This window comes from Esox lucius, chromosome 23, assembly GCF_011004845.1.
Source record: "Esox lucius isolate fEsoLuc1 chromosome 23, fEsoLuc1.pri, whole genome shotgun sequence".
Taxonomy (NCBI): domain Eukaryota; kingdom Metazoa; phylum Chordata; class Actinopteri; order Esociformes; family Esocidae; genus Esox; species Esox lucius.
The window spans coordinates 12,799,333-12,814,634 of record NC_047591.1 but is presented as its reverse complement, the minus strand read 5'-3'; the positions used below and the strand labels follow the sequence as shown (position 1 = coordinate 12,814,634).

Here is a 15,302-nt window from a genome sequence, read left to right as displayed (position 1 = left end):
CACGCTACTTATCTGAATTCAGCACTATGGACAGCGACATATTTATTCGGGAATTATAGGACTGATTCGAAAAGGAAATGCTCAATCGAATAATTTGAGAATTATGTAATTGACACGTGTATATGGATATGCTGATTGTGTTGTGCAAAATATTAAGGTTCTTGGTTTGACTCCTGATGCACCTTTATTTTCAACATCATGAAATGTAGGCACAGGGGAGAGGCTTTTGAAAGGGTAGGTTGGGTATGTACGTTATATCTAGGAGAGTATCAAACTTCAAATAATGTATAAGCATAATATGTGGAGATAAGCAAAACTGGAGCACAGAGTTAGGTCAACTTTAACAACAGGATGTGTCATATACTATATTCAACTTTATCCAATAATCTATGTGGAAGATCCAATTTCTGTCATGACTACATTTTAGACATATCCCAAAGTTTAACCTCTGAGTCATTAAGGCTATTGGAGGAGCATTAAAACAGTGCCACTGCATTCAGCACGTACTCTGAAAATGAAACCCACTCACGAGGCCTTCAACCAAGGTCTTAGACAATACAACCGGTTAAGCTTTAGTGAGAATAGAGTTGCTTTGAAATTGCATGTGTGTTGATGAAAGCCAAGAAGTATTCAGTGAATTAAGGAAAAGAACCCTCAACCACAATTAATGCTCTTATGCAAAATGTGTGACATCAAAAATGACCTCATCTTTGTTTTCATCTTTCTACTTTTTGACTTGGCAACATTACTAATGGCACCCTAGTGGGTTTGAATTGCCAAAGGCTGAAAGCGGTAGCAAACAACTTTTATGATTCATTCAGGTTGCATTTAGAAAAGCATTGATAAAAATGCAAGTCTCCATAATAGGCCTCTCCCCTCTCCTTTCGGTTCCTGTGAATGTGACATTTTCTTTTCACAGCCTAGTGATGACACATGATGTGCTCTCACATGACTCAAACCCTAGTGAGATAAGACCTCAGAATATGGTCTGGAGTCTGTATAACAGTGACAGTATTGTAGCATTTCACTCAAAGCAAAAGCATTGGTTCTTACATCAGTGAATGTGCCTGAAAGAATAAACAAGATCTGGGCTTCAAGTCACAGTTTTTATGTAGGTGACTATTCATTTAGAGGTACTAACAGATTCCAAGCCATAAAGAATTGACAGATGGGAGGCTTTAGAAAAGGAACATTACCTTTCTACCCATTTGTTTTTCCAGAGCTAGTGACTTGGCGGCAGCCAAAAAATAGTTCACAATATTCGACTCAGCGTACCCAAGTGGAACACATGGTCTTGAAAGTTGACAACAGCTACCCATTCTTTTAACATTGCGAACTGCAATTTCATAACAACAGAAAATATTTTAAAACGACTCAATCCTAAACCTCCTAAACATGGACGTCACATCCATTTCCCATTTCAGGGTGGATATGATCTGAGCCAGAACAATAGGACACATAAATTGACATTGCGGTGTCATTTGCAGGAAGCAGATGGCACACAATGAAGCAGACACAAACAAACAAAACAGAGCCCAGCCACTCAGCCAGGTTCAGATGATAAAAAACCACCGGGGTTGCCATGGATTACGGAGAGGGAGGCAAAACAACCAGATTTCAATATACAGATCTTTAAATGTTTGCTCAAGCTTTATGGCACCACTCACACCGCTCGGCCCCTTTGTGTTTGGAAGACGAAAGGCCTCCATGCATAAACTATACGCTTCATCCCGACGGTAGAGAGATAATAACGGCTCGTGGTGCTGCGAAGGAGGGATTTTTGGGGGGTTATGGGTAATTCATGAAAGAATAATGACAGCAGGTATTCAGACCCTTGGTGTGAAGAGTGATGATGCAGGCTAATGGGCATCCTGGAACCCACGGCCTGAAGGATATCCTCCATTCCCCACTGCCTGTGGGCAACTGTTGGTACGCTGTGTTCAAAGACCACTGGGCATAGCAAATACTTGAGGTGGGGATTTAAGGAGGCTTTTGAGTAACCATCCTTAAAGTTGTCAATTTTCTTTGGTAGAAGATGTCAAGGGATTAAGTTGTGCTTCAATAGCCCTTTGATCATCCAGGTGTGAAGCCAGAAAGTTCAGCCCATCGGTCAGTGTGGTGGTGGCTGTTCTTAGCATGAGTAACACCCAGAGGGAAAGGCCATGTGTCTCATTACACCTTGTGACTGGTCATACCTCTGACATAGCCAGGGCATACGGACAGAAATCTTCTCTAATTGGCGGTCCATGGTGTGTTGAAGAGTGTGGGAGAGTGAAGACATGGCATCTAACAGGACAGAGACACCTGTCCAATCCTATTTTAAACCCGGCTGGTAGCACCTTCCCTTCAGACAGGAGGGTCTCTGGGTGATTAACATTTTAAACAGTCTCCAAGTATTCCAGAAACATCCTCATGATTCACTAACTTTTTCAAGTTCCACTTCAGTTTTTGTTGCTCAAATGTTTATGGAGTCTACTAAAATGTAGATTGCGTACTAATCACTGCAAAATAAAAATGTCAAACTGGAGTAAAGAACAGCTCATTTAATTAGTCTTTATGGCTGAGAATATATTTCAGACTGGGTGCAAACTAGGCCCATTATGCTGCAGGAGACAGAGATCTAAACAGCCATTAATTAGCTGATGATATTTGTGAGTGGCCAGCAGGAGGGCTTTGAACTGAACAACCTTCCTCCACTGAAAAGGTATTTCATGAGAGATTTCACAAATCAATCTCTGGCATAAAAGAAAATACTGGGTTTGGAAATAAACAACTTTTTTTCCTTGAGGCTGCCAATAGGGAGTTATTGTCTTAGAATAGAGGACAAATGCCTAGGGACATTGGCTTCATTGACACTTTGTTTTCCAAAAAGAGTACCCCCCCAGGGGTTGAATTCTGCTCTGTGATTGTACGTGTGCAAGTCAGAGTCCCGGAGCCAACTTCCCAACTTTCCTTATAAATTAATATTCATTCATTGCATGTGGCAGGTTCAAAGCACAGCACCCATTTTGACACCTCAGCAGAACGGTTCACTGTAATTCACCGTGGAGAGCCAACGGCATGACAAGCTTGACACGAACGACTGAAGCTGTTCAATCGTTTTGGTGTCTGTTGTGGGGGGACAATAAAATTGCATATTTGTGCAGTGTGAGACCCATTAGCATGGGGCTCTTTCATTAGGGAATTAATGGGCCTTCCTTAGTTTCATCAGTGATCTGTTGGTGCTTAGTTATCTAATGGATTCAGATGTTCATCAGATCGGCTCAATTATCAGCCATTTTCATTTCCCTCCCAATCCCCAGACCATCTCCTAATCTACTCCAGATGCACTTTGGATGGCACCGATTTGCAGTGAAGGAAATAGAAAAGTTCATATAATAACTGGGCCACATTTAAACGACAAACAAAACAAGCAAAATGACGTTCCGATGATCCAGGAAGGTGAAGTTCTGAGGCGCCGCATCACACAAAATCCAAAACAGACGTGGTCTACGCCTTGGTGTTGTCACATCTCCTTGCACCCAGGAATCCCAGTCCTAGCTGTGCCCAGGGTGGGGGAGACAGCGGCATGGATTATTTAAAACATTGTGCTAAAGTGATTCCCTAAGGTGGGTCAGGCGCCCCCAAACTAAGCTGTGGAAGACCAGTGCCCTCCAAGTGCTGATTCGACTTACTTTGCGGTCTTCATTTCATAAGGGGGTCCCACATTCCCAGGCCTGTCTCACCATATAAAAACCCCACAGAGGAGTGCAGTCTGACCAGACAGAAATCAACACCGCCTAAATGTAACAAGCAGACGATTGGCCACTCACTGTCTAACTGCAATCAGAAAATAATTCCGGCCTTGAATCCGCAATGGCTTTTTGGGGAAAGATTGTTCCCTGTAGGGGCACAACCAATGAGATGATGCCCGCAGGGCGTCATAATTGGCTGGATTGGAGCTGGTTATTCACACCTGACACATGAAGAACCTTTCCTCCTGCTCCCTCGGTTACAGTAGTTGGACTGTTTCAGGCTAACTGGCTCTATGGTACATTGGTACTCCCTGGAGGATAGGGAAACTACAGCAAGCCGAATAAAGGCAGATGACCTTAACAATGAAGCGATAGTTGCGCATTGGCCATATTCAGAGCCATCCGGAGTGATTGGAACCATTGATGAATGAGCAAAAAAAAAAGGCTTTGAGAAAGTACATTGTAGATTTTATACTCAAAATATCAGCAAATCTAAGTTACTGTTTATCAGCTGATCTTAAACTAAGATATGAGCAAAATTGGATCTTTATTCAGGCAAAATTGTTGGGAAAAAAACTTCTCAAAAACATTTCTGCCAATTATTGGCACCTCTGCATTTAGTGATTTATTCACCATTATCATGCCTAAAGAGCATTCTCCTGTACCCCACTGATAACATTGATGAGCTGGGAGGACACAAAACAAGGGATAGGAGCTCATTCTTCTAAGCAGAATCTCTCCAGAGTACTCAATCCTTGTTGTGGACTTTCCACTTCAGATAACCTCATGTTCTCAATAGGGTTTAAGTCAGGGCCTGGGATGACCATTGCAAAAATATTGAATCTATGGTCAGTGATCCAATTCGTGCAGATCTGGAAGTCTTGGGATTATTGTACTGTTGGAAGACCCAACAACGAACATGTTTCTGCCTACTGAGGCAGTCAACATTTTCTCAAATCTTTTGAATCATATCCTGTATCCTTACCAGGTTGCTATGGAATTTAGAAGCAATAAAGCACCTTCCATACTCACACCATACTTTACATTATGATTATTATTTTCTGCTTACTATCGCAATACAGAAACCACCTCTGATGTTTGTAGCCAAAACAACATTGGAACCCAGTTCCATTTATAGTACTAATACCTCTTTACAAACTTTATGCCGATGTTTGTCTTGATGAGGATAGAGGTCTTCTTCTGGCAAGAATTCAATCTAGCGCTTTGACACAAACAAGATTTTATTTTCTACCTCATGGATAATCCTCTTCACAAGGCTAACTTACACTGGCATCCTCTTTTAAGGCAGGTTGATGACAGCCCTAGTGTATTATAGCTTCTCAGTTGTTGCCCAAATAGTGGAGATTGGTATTTTCAGGCAAGCAGCAATATTGTTTTAAGCCACAGCCGAATCTTCAAATGTGGGTGTTCTCGGACCCTCCCTGGGTTGATGGATGAAAATGTCAGTGTCACATGTGGCGCTTCATATTTAGTCCGTTCCAGGAAGACTCAGTATGAAGGCCCAGATTATATTATACACTATACATGATATTAACCTTGTATGGGCCTTAGTGCAAGTACTGTAGAAGTTTGACAGAAGCACTGAATGTGGTTGGTGGCAAATTCACCTTATGGAGTTATAGCATCGATCTGGGAAATAAGAGATAAAATGAGAGAAAGCGATCCAGGCCTTCATCTATTGACTCTGGATTTAAACCTGGCACAGGGAAAGTATAACCTGGATTAAATGAACCTAAAAAACAAAGCACTCGATTTAATGGATAGATTTCACCCTTTCATACTGATGTCAACAGCTTTGCCCTTTTACGCAAGGTTGCACCTCAGCCAAACGAACGCTGCCATTATTAATAGTGAACCTTTTCAAAACACACTTTCTACACAATTCTGTTGATTGCCTATATGGCTGGCAGCCCCCTCTTACCCTTGAAGGTAATGCATGTAAATAATCACTTCCTGGATTCCCATCTACTCTCTCCATGGCTGCCTTTTGATTGCAGTGGTTTGGGCTTTGATTACAGTACTGGCTAGGTTATATGAATAACCTTTAGGCGCACATCACCAAATGTTGCTTCACCTTTCATGTCCCTAATTAAATGTCAATGCTTAGTTCAGAGGCAGCCAGATCGCTGCTGGGCTTTAAAGTAGTGCAATACAGTGACCAACCCTTTAACACCCGCAACACATAATTTATCTGCGTTTCCCACCAACTCCGGTCCTCAAGCACCACCAATACAATTGAGGACTAGAGGATTTGACGAGTTACATCCAGTGTGCTTGCCCAGAGCTGTGGCAAAATGTCTACCATTGAGGTTTCTTAAGGACAGACATGGTCTTGCATTCATCTAAACAGTTAAGTGTCTCGATGCCATGAAGTTTGACGGAAAGGAGAGTTTTGATGTAGGTGACTATTCATTTAGCAGTACTAACAGATTCCAAGCCATAAAGAATTGACAGATGGGAGGCTTTAGAAAAGGAACATTTCATTTCTTCCTATTTGTTTTTCCAGAGTTAGTGACTTGGTGGCAGCCAAAAAACAGTTCACAATATTTGACTCAGCCACCAAAGTGGAACACATGGTCTTGAAAGTTGACAACAGCTACCCATTCTTTTAACATTGCGAACTGCAATTTCATGACAATAGAAAATATGTTAAACTACTAATACCTAAACCTCCTAAATATGGACGTCACATCCATTTCCCATTTCAGGGTGGGTATGATCTCAGCCAGAACAATAGGACACATACACTTTGACAGAAAGGAGACTAAGAAGAACATTCATTAGGTTCAGATCTTAGAAGACTTCTCAGCAATCAGAGAGACTATGCCAAAAACAAGTGGCGGTAAGTTATCCTTAATCTAACTGAAATATCTGGTGAACAAATAATTGTCAGCAATGGTGCTGCAAACCATTCTGACAGGTACAGACCATGATATAGTGTGACTATAAGACGGTCTTCTGACAAAGGCCAAGAAGACCATTTTAATGAAGACATCTTGTTTTGATATGACACGGTCTTACAGGGTCTATCGATTGAATGAGCCCAAGCAAGTGACAACAGAAATCTCAATTATGTGGAAGGTTAAACTGTATCGTTGGAGTGGTGTGTGTGTGTGTGTGTGTGTGTGTGAGTGAGTGAGTGAGTGAGTGAGTGTGTTGTGATAAAAACAACACAGATGTCACAATACCATGTTACATCCTTTAGAAGTCAGTTCGGTGAATTGTAGGATAATGGTCAGGAAACAATTTCTTCGTGGCAGGGACAGAACAAACCAGAATACGGTATTATGTCCTTTTCTCTATAAGGGGTTGAATTACTGTTTGTTTAATGTCTATGCTAAGACATTCCAGTGCATCCGTCCCAGTCATCCCTACCCCTGGGAAAAAAAAGGACTATTGGCTTCATGAGTACCCCACATGGCATAGCTGGCATGTAACATGGAGTTTGTGAGAGGTCTACACTGACATCTGTAGAGGGTTTATGGCCTCTCTGGCACTGAGCCACCAGCATCATAAAATCACTGGGTGAGGGAGAGACCTTCTCAAGTGATAATACAGTGTCCCCTTTGTGTAAAGATGGCTTTTTAATCAATGTAATTGATGGTAACACTGCTGTAATGACAAATCATGTCTGCCATAAAAAACAAGCAAGTTATTGGATACAAAAAAGAGGATTTGTGTATGGCACAGCGAAGCCATATCATTCGCCAATGAGCACCGATGTTGTACTGTCTACTGAGATATAACAACCTATTTCAAGGTTTATTTGTGAACATGTCCTTCTTTGCCAAAACACGGCAAGCAATTTGCAAAGCTAAGACAAAGCAAAGCAGAGACCAGAGAGGTTAGAAAAGTGATACAGGTAGATTACATTCGGTCAGTCCGTTCCACTGTGAATATCTGGGCCTCATGTTACGTCGCATGCGAGAAGCAATGCTCCGGCAACTTTTTCTGAAAGAAACAAGCATCTTTGGCAGAGAAAATCAAGGGCGGCACAGAGGCGCCCTGCTTCGCCTCTCCATTTCACAGGCAACGGATAATTATTCCAGACATCAAAGAAATGGGAGAGAGGTTGGGCTGGGACAGAGAGGGGGGAGGGACCGCTGGTGGGAGGCCACTCAGGTAGGACTTAATTTGGCTGCTACACTGGTTACAATGATTTAGAGTCAGCATTGACAGGATTTGGAAGGCAACCAGGCATGACAATATCAACCATAGAAAATACAGTTTCAGTTCCAAAGGTCAATAATCGCAGTGTAAAATTATACAATTAAAAAAGTTAACAAATATCCCCCCATAAATGTGTTCGATATATATATATATATATATATATATATATATATATATATATATATATATATATATATATATATATATATATATATATATATATATATATATATATATATATATATATATATATATATATATATATATATATATATATATATATATATATATTTATACATATATATATACAGTATACACATTTATACATACAAGAATGTGATGGGTCTACTGTAAGTATTTGAGTATATCTTCATGTGACAACACTGAATAAATGACACTTTGCTACAATGTAAAGTTGTGAGTGTACAGCTTGTATAACAGTCTAAATTTTCTGTCCCCTCAAAATAACACACAGCTATTAATGTCTAAACTGCTGGCAAAAAAAGCGAGTACACCCCTAAGTGAAAATGTCACTACATTGTAGCAAAGTGTCATTTCTTCAGTGTTGTCACATGAAAAGATAATCAAATATATACAAACATCTGAGGGGTGAAATTGTTTTTGCCTGCTTACTCATGTTATTTTATTTCTTATGGAATTCACATTTAACTGTAGGTCATAACAGAATGGCATAATCAAAAACAAAACATGGCAACAAAGAAAAAAATGAACTGACCCCTGTCTTAATACTGTGTATTGCCCCCTTTAGCATCAATGACAGTGTGCAGTCTTTTGTAATAGTTGTCCATGAGACCCCGAATTCTTGCAGGTGGTATACCTGCCCATTCGTCTCTGCAAAATGCCTCCGGGTCAAGCAAAGTCATTGGTCGTCGTGCAAGAATTGCAGGTTTGTGATATCCCCAGAGTGGCTCGATGATATTAAGGTCAGGAGACGACTGAGATGGCCACTCCAGAACCTTCACATTTTCTGCTGTAACCACTGGAGGGTCAACTTGGTCTTGTGTCATTGTTGTGCTGGAAAGTCCAAGAGCATCCAATGCTCAGCTTTTGTGCAGAAGAATGCAAATTGTCTGCCAGTACTTTCTGATAACATGCTGCATTCATCTCGCCATCAATTGTCACAAGATTGCCTTTGCATTTAGGGCTCAAACACCCCCAAAACATCAGTGAGCCACCACTGTGCTTCACACTGTGGATGGCATTCTGTTCGCTATAGGCCTTGTTGACCTCACTCCAAGGTTGTGACCATAAAGCACTATTTTGGTCCTGTCACTCCAAATTAGTGTGCCAGAAACTGAGAGGTGTATCAAGGTGTTGTTGGGCATATTGTAACCGGGCTTTTTTGTGGCATTGGCGCAGTAAAGGCTTCTTTCTGGCAACTCAACCATGCAGCTCATTTTTGTTCATGTATCGTAGTATTGTGCTCCTTGAGACAACCACACCATCTTTTTCCAGAGCAGCCTGTATTTCCCGTGGGTTTTTCATATTTTGTATTTTCTGTTTTGAATTCCAAACAATTCTTCGGGCAGTTTTGGCTGAAATCTTTCTTGGTCTACCTGACCTTGGCTTGGTATCAAGAGATCCCTGAATTTTCCACTTCTTAATAAGTGATGGAACAGTACTGACTGGCATTTGCAAGGCTTCAGATATCTTTTTATATCCTTGTCCATCGTTATAAAGTTCCTTTACCTTGTTACGCAGGTCTTTTGAGAGTTATTTTCTGCTCCCCATGGCTCAGTATATAGCAGTGCATCCATATAGTGCATCCATGTGAGAGCTAACAAACTCAATGATTATTTATACACAGACACTAATTGCAATTTAAAAAGCCACAGGTGATGGACATACACGTTTAATTGCCATTTTCACTGTGTGCCACCTGTGTGTCTGTAACAAGGCCAAACATTCAAGGGTATGTAAACTTTTGATCAGGGTCATTTGGGTAATTTCTGTTATCATTATGATTTAAAAAGCAACCAAACAACTGTGATAATAAATGGCTTCATATGATCACTATCCTTAAATAAAATATTTTTTGCATGATCAGTCATATTTTCAAAATCAATGCCAGAATTTCACAATTTCTGCCAGGGCATGTTAACTTATGAGAACAACTGTATATACATACATGCATATACAGTGGGGAGAACAAGTATTTGATACACTGCCGATTTTGCATTAATTTGCATTTTATTACATTACAAATAGTTGATCACCTACCACCCAGTAAGAATTCCTGCTCTCACAGACCTGTTAGTTTTTCTCTAAGAAGCCCTCCTGTTCTCCACAGTCTCAAAGAAAACCATGAGTAACACACTACACCGTCATGGATTAAAATCCTGCAGCGCACGCAAGGTCCCCCTGCTCAAGCCAGCGCATGTCCAGGCCCATCTGATGTTTGCCAATGACCATCTGGATGATCCAGAGGAGGAATGGGAGGTCATGTGGTCTGATGAGACAAAAATAGATCATTTGGAGGAAGAACGACGATGATTACAACCCCAAGAACACCATCCCAACCATGCAGCATGGAGGTGGAGACATCATTCTTTGGGGATGCTTTTCTGCAAAGGGGACAGGACGACTGCACCGTATTGAGGGGAGGATGGATGGGGCCATGTATCGCGACATCTACAACCTCCTGCCCTCAGTAAGAGCATTGAAGATGGGACGTGGCAGGGTCTTCCAGCATGACAACGACCCAAAACACACAACCAGGTCAACTAAGGAGTGGCTCCGTAAGAAGCATCTCTGGAGTGGACTAGCCAGTCTCCAGACCTGAACCCAATAGAAAATCTTTGGAGGGAGCTGAAAGTCCGTATTGCCCAGTGACAGCCCCGAAACATGTGGGATCTGGAGAAGGTCTGTATGGAGGAGTGGACCAAAATCTCTGCTGCAGTGTGCGCAAATCTGGTCAGGAACTACAGGAAACATATCTGTAATTGCAAATAAAGGTTTCTGTCCCAAATATTAAGTTCTGCTTTTCTGATGTATCAAATACTTATGCCATGCAATAAAATGAAAATTAATTACTTAAACATAATGCGTGATTTTCTGGATTTTTGTTTTAGATGCCGTCACTCACAGTTGAAGAGTACCTATGATAAAAATTACAGACTTCTATATGCTTTGTAAGTGGGAAAACCTGCAAAATCGGCAGTGTATCAAATACTTGTTCTCCCCACTGTATATACACATTCACACACACACACACACACACACACACACACACACATATATATATACACACACATACATATGTACACATACATATGTACACACATACCTCAAAAAAATTAAGAACACGTAATCATCACAGCGTAAACACCATCTCAATTAAACTTCAGGGATATCAATCAGGAAGCGGAAGCGATTGTGAATCAATGTCACCTATTTTGGTGCAAATTAAAGTGACACCCCCAAAAAGGGAATGGTTTTGCAGGTGAGGGCCACAGACAATTGCTTTCTCCTTATCCTTCCTGACTGATTCCCCTATAGTTTCATATTTTTTTAGTGTCCTTACTGGTAGCATGGGGCAGTACACGCAGCCCATTCAGGTTATGCTGCCTGCAACATCCAGCATAATCGCGTTGACGGTGGGTCAGTCTGGGGAGGCATATCCTTGGAGGGAATGCACAGACCTTCACGTGCTAGCCAATGGTACCGACTGCTGTTAGGTACCGGGATGAAATCCTCAGACCCATCGCTGGTGCCGGGAGTCCTGGGTTCCTCCTGGTGCAGGACAATGCCTGGCCTCATGTGGCCGGAGTGTGCAGTTAGTTCCTGGATGATGAAGGCACTGATGCTATTGATTGACCGTAACGTTCCCCAGACCTGAATCCAATTGAGAACCTCGGGGAAATGATGTATCGGTGCATCCGACGGCACCAAGTAGAGCCACAGACTTTCCAGGAGCTCACTGATGCCGGGTCGGGGAGGAAATCCCTCAAGACACCATTCGCCGTCTCATCAGGAGCATGCCCAGACATTGTTGGGAGTGCATACAGGCACATAGGGGCCGTACACACTACTGAGTCACATTATGAGTGGCCGTGATGAAATTCACGCAAGTTGGAACAGCCTGTGATATGAATTGTTAACTTTTTTTCAGTGTGAGTTTTAACCCAGCTCACTATTGGTCAGTGATTTTGGTTTCCATTCACTGTTATTACTTGATTTGTTCAAGGAATTGCACAGGGTACAGTAAAGATTGAGACTTTATGTATTTAGTTCATCAAGACCCAATGTGTGATTTCATTGTTCCCTTTTTTTTTTTGCCGCATTCTGGAATGAACCAGCTCCAAAGCTCACAAAAAGATGACACCAATGTTTCAGCACAAACACTCATTATACCAACTGAATATTCCAGGTCTTCCTCAAAGTTAAACAGCTGTCAGGAAAGGAAATAGCTGTCTATGCTGTGCATGGCTACAGTCTGTACCATCTATTTATCTGCAGCCGCTAGTTCACACATCTAACAGCCGCCATTACCACAACCTCCATTAACACAAACAAATAACACACGTTTCACATGCAATTATGAGAGAATATTAAAACAGGGAATTGGCCAGACAGAATTGATTTTATATCACAATGTGTCTATATTAATAACTCCACCACAGAAGCCTAGAGGGGACAAAGGAACAATGCTGTCTGCTGTTTAGTGGCACCAACACAAGGTCAATTTCCGGCTTTGCGATATAGTCTCTGAGAAGGAAATGAGGCACGTTTTAATTCGCCTGAAAATCTCAGAGTACCTTCTACAGAAATGCAGGCAAAATAGTGACTATTCACTCCTTCCCTACACTGGACGAATCAGAACTATCATTACAACAGGCTGATATTAGATTGGAATTGGCAGAATAGACTTGGCATAGCGCATGTACCCTGGCCCTCACAAACCAGGCAATTACGACCGACCTGCCTTCTGCCAATCCCTTTCACACAAGGCAACTTGCATGTCGATGTGGGCAGGGGTCACACCGGGTTTCAATTTGGAAAAGGATCTTCACTGCAATCAAGGCCATTAGCACAATTTTGTATAGCCCCTGTTGACAAAGATTGTCTGAAGCCAATACGTTGGGTGAAGCGGTACATTAGCACTCACACATGGAGGACACGCATGTTCATATGGACAACACTGGTTTCATTCAGCTGATGTGATGACTTGTTTAGGAAGAAGCTGAAAACAAAGCCAGACCATAGACGTTACTACAGCAGTCAAATTAGAAAGTGAACATGGAGATTGGTTCCAGTCAGATTCTGCTTATGACATAACAGTTTGGTCTCTGGGACATGGAACCTCGATCCCATGGCCTCCTCTTTCCTCCCCAAATGCTCCCAAAACTCCTCACTGACACAGTACCCAAGCACACATTATCTGGAACTCTGGGACCCATGGATATACTTCACAGTAGACCAACAATATAAAAAAAAATGATTGTCCTCAACTCAAAGCAGTCTGAACAGAAGCTGATTAATTCCACTAGTTCACACTAACGGACCCTTTTTTTTTTTTTTTGCAGGCTGGTTGAATAGAGATACCCGTAAAAAGCAGCCATTTCTTAATATGGAGGCAAGCCGAACCACAGACAGTTTGGGCAAATTCAATTCAACACATCAATTCTGCCTCTGGAGTCTATCGAAGCTGGCAGGATAATTAAATTCTAGAGCCCTGGTTTATATTTGTTTGTGTGTTTCTTGTTCTTGTCTTTGTCCGTATATGGAGGAAGCAGAGATGCGTCCCTGAGCCACAGAAGCTGGCCGTCAGTTATGATTGGGTTGCACAACCGTTGTCCAGGCCTGTCAATCAACTTCTCTCGCCCCCCCCTGACATGAAAACGCCATTCAACAATAATGCAGCTAAAAAAAAAAAACATCCCTGTATGCTGTGGCTGAAAGAAATGTACTGCCTGAAAAGCTCCCTCTCTCTTCCAATATAATTGTATGACGTTTCACAATAAATGTTATTTACTTAGTGAATGAGACCGGTAGACAATCATAACTACATGTATGCAGATGTAATATTGACAGATGACAGGAATGCAAATTATACTCAGATCTTATTGGTGTTTTGTTTATTGACCGGACACAGCAGAGAACACCTAGATCGAACGGGCCGGTCACTTTGATCATGGAGATTCATATTTCAGGCAAACATCCGGTATGTAGCCTTCAGTTCCAAACCTTTTCCATCCACTGATCCATGCCAATGCGGGAGGGCGGGGAAGAAAGAGAAATGGTGGAGGAGAGAATTCTGATTGATCAGGGCAGAGCCTGATGACGAAGCAGCACTGAGGCATCAAACCTACAGCTGTTTTCTCCTCACAGAGCCAGCAGATACTAATCACAGAAAGAATAGCAGACGCCCATTTTCAGACAGTATTGTGGCCCCACAAAACCGAACTGTGGGCGTCTCACATGAACGTAGCTAACCAGAACAAATGTAAGCAACGTAGAGTGAATTGTCAAGTGAAAGTGTTATCGGTTCTCAGTTTGGTGGCTCATTTGAGATTTCTCCTCACATGTGCATGAAGGCAAGTATTAGATCTATTAGAGGATATCTAAAGAGACCAGCAGGCTACTGGTGGACCGAAACAAGACAAAATGGCTCACTGGGAGTGGCACAGCTCATTGTGTGAGAGCATGAATTTAGAGAACTACATATCCTATATCAATGAGTTCTGAAGTTTCTTCAGGTAGAACAGGGTTCCGTGTGGGTGCCTCTGGAACCAACAAAGAGCCCTTGAGTAATCTGGCAGTGTATATACAGTTCAAGTCGGAAGATAATATACACCTTAGCCAAAAACATTTAAACTCTGTTGTTCAGAATTACTGAACTTCACTGACTTTATTGTAAGGATGTGAAATGTCGGAATAATAGCAGGGAGAACGATTTCACTGTTGACATTCCCAGTGCGTCAGAAGTCTACATACACTCAATTAGTATTTGGTTGCACTGCCTTCAAATTATTTAACTTGGCTCAAACATTTCGGGTAGCCTTACACAAGTTTACCCACAATAAGTTTAATATATTTTGTCCCATTCCTCCTGACAGAACTGGTGTAACAGAGTCAGGTTTGAAGGCCCCCTTGCTTGCACATTCTTTTTCAGTTCTACCCACACATTTTCTATAGGACTGAGGTCAAGGTATTGGAGTGTGTTGGCCACTCCAATACCTTGTTGTCCTTAAGCCATTTTGACAACTTTGGAAGTATTTGCAAGAAAGCTAATGTTTTTAAATAGCACAATTCATACAAATACACAATTTAATGTGCTTTACAAAAAAGAAAAATATAAAAACACAAAATAGAATAAAATACTTTAATAAATTGTGACCAAGATTTAACATCCTG

At 41.6% G+C, this 15,302-nt stretch overlaps 1 protein-coding gene across 3 annotated transcripts in view; it reads right to left on the bottom strand.

Moving 5' to 3' along the window:
- Positions 1 to 15,302, bottom strand: part of syt1a (synaptotagmin Ia) — a 243,483-nt gene that overhangs the window by 130,620 nt on the left and 97,561 nt on the right. The gene's annotated exons all lie outside the window — the stretch shown is intronic.